The following is a 2500-nucleotide window of genomic DNA, read 5'->3' on the forward strand; positions in this document are numbered from 1 at the left end:
CCGTTTTTCAACCTGAAAAAAAAAAGAAGCAAAACAGACTTCAAATGTCGATTCCTGGTTTCTTTCTGTTTTGAAAACGTAAAATCAGGCCAATGTCCCGCATGTTTTTTCTGTAAAGCACTGAACTTTCCATCCACTTTGGATTTTTTGGCTCGTTGTTCTGAAACTTCATCCTCGTGTCTTTCATCTTCACTCGAAGAGGTCGGGCCTTTAAAAAAGTTTGAACGACAAGTTTAATAAACGTGATATTGCACGTGGATACATGAGAGGTTAGTGAATTGTTAAGAGTTTCATTCTGCACTTACTCTTCTCTCGTTTCCTGTTATTGCTTTCCATTTTCCTTGACGAAGACATCTCAACGTGTGGGTCAACCCACAAGTTTATTTGGCCATCCACTTCCGTGTCATGTGCGGGCGTCGACTATGTGAAATTTTTTGTTGCCCCGGCCTTCAATGAAGTACCTGATCTGAAAATATGTATTTTCAGCTGGTTGCATCAAATTCGGGTACTTTTGAAGCAAGTACTCCTTCAGTTCCTCGGCAAACGTAAATCTTGGAATATCCGTGAGCTTGAAATGCACAAATTTAGATTTCTTTTACTTGTCTAAGATGCGAAGATGGACTTTGAATTTTTCTGTACTTGTTTCCTGCTGCATCTCTTCCCGGTGTCTCAACAACGAATCTCAACAACATTTCATCCACGTGGGCCATTTATATAAGGTCAGACAAAGGGTGAGACTATTTATAATTAATTACCTAGATGGTCACCCTTAATTAACAAACTATCACGCCCACCACGTGCTAAATACTGGTAGCTGCAACAACTTGCATGGTTTTCTTTACAACTGGGGAGCCTAGAACTGACGTGATCGGTATGTGGGATCAATAGTGCGAATGAATCTTGCAGTTGTTGTAACTTAACTAAAAGACATGTAGAAACATACAGCTTGTGATGAAAAAACTGTAAAAACGGTTCTGGTGTGTGTCTGTAAAGTGTGAAATATCCCTTAACACGAGAGATTCACACCTACTTAGCAACTGCACCTGACATGAACTGAGCATGCAAATATAAATATATATCGATATATATTCTGGGGGGTTCAAAATTTTTGCAAAACGCTGTATATATATATATATATATTTTTTTTCTAATTGAGTCACACAATACTTACAATACTAACATTACTGACAGCATTAACATTAAGTGCGACTTACACTACTAACAATATTCGTGCAGTCAATTACACTACTTGTAATACTTCCTACTTACGCCAGTTACAATACTAACACTTACACTACTTACATTACTTACAATACAATTCGCCTACTTACTCTACTAACAATACTAATATTTACACTACTTACAATATTTACAAAAAATAATTAGATTACTTATATTACTGTCAATGAGTACATCAGTTATTGCTGAACTCCTAGGAAGTTGTAAGGTATCTCAAGTCAACAAGTTTGTTTTTTTTTTTTTGTTGTTCAAGGAGGCTCTTCTTGTAACCACAAAATGTAATTATTATGGTGACAGTTGAGTGTTTTAAGAATGATGTTTTAAACTACACAACAGCGAGACAGATGTTTTACTGAGTCACGATTTATTCCACATCAAATTTGCAAAGCTTGTGCTGAAGAAAAAAATCACTGTGCACAATTCTGGCCATTGCCTTCATCATTTCAGACTTAAAAGATGACATTAAATTTTGTTTGATAAGAAGCAAAACAATAATTTGTAGATTTAATTCATGTAAGCTGATTCCAGTTGTATGATTGCTGTAATCACATTGCATACAGTGAAGATTTTACTGTCTACATGTATGTATAGTTGGGCAATACACCAATAATTATTAATTTTAACATACTTTACTCCCCTCCCATCCACAAAGTTTGTGGATTTTTATAAACATAAAAACTAGAGCATTCCCATATTACATGTATATTATCCTGAAACCATCTAATTAAGGTTTAGCAGTTAAATGATGTAGTATGCTCGTGTAATTAACACAAATTATTGTAAAGGAGAAAACATGGTTCCCTTATCGCATCTGTTGTTGTGTCAATGTCACGTTGGTTAATTAATAGTGTGAAAATAATTTTACTGTCACTTTTGAGTAAAAGTAATTAAAAGTAAAACGACCGGGGAAGGGAAAGTACGGTCTAGAAAAAGTTTCCCAAAGTTACTAAAACCAGGGTTTGAGCCAGAGTGCGATCTTGCGACATTCTCCCCCTTGCAGGATGATTTGTCCATTAAAGTGGGTGGACCGGGTCATAAATGTCCCCCAAAGTCAAAACTAAATGGAAGAAGTTTATGCAAATTCATGCCGATCAAAAAACCAGGATGGTGTAATTTTAAAAATAATGTATTTTTTTGCCGGCGTGCATTTCACATTTTCATAATATTATTATTAATTATTATTACCATCGCGAAAATAACTGAATAAAAATCGTTTATCAGTGCTTTATCAAAAAACACTATTCTCTCCTGTTTCGATCCT

The 2500-nt window shown here is 35.2% G+C and overlaps 1 protein-coding gene across 4 annotated transcripts in view; it reads left to right on the forward strand.

Annotated features, from left to right (window-relative positions):
- LOC137987839 (syntaxin-binding protein 1-like) overlaps nucleotides 1-2500 on the forward strand; it is a 92566-nt gene that overhangs the window by 8784 nt on the left and 81282 nt on the right. The gene's annotated exons all lie outside the window — the stretch shown is intronic.

The sequence above is a fragment of the Montipora foliosa genome, unplaced genomic scaffold (genome assembly GCF_036669935.1).
Source record: "Montipora foliosa isolate CH-2021 unplaced genomic scaffold, ASM3666993v2 scaffold_390, whole genome shotgun sequence".
NCBI lineage: Eukaryota > Metazoa > Cnidaria > Anthozoa > Scleractinia > Acroporidae > Montipora > Montipora foliosa.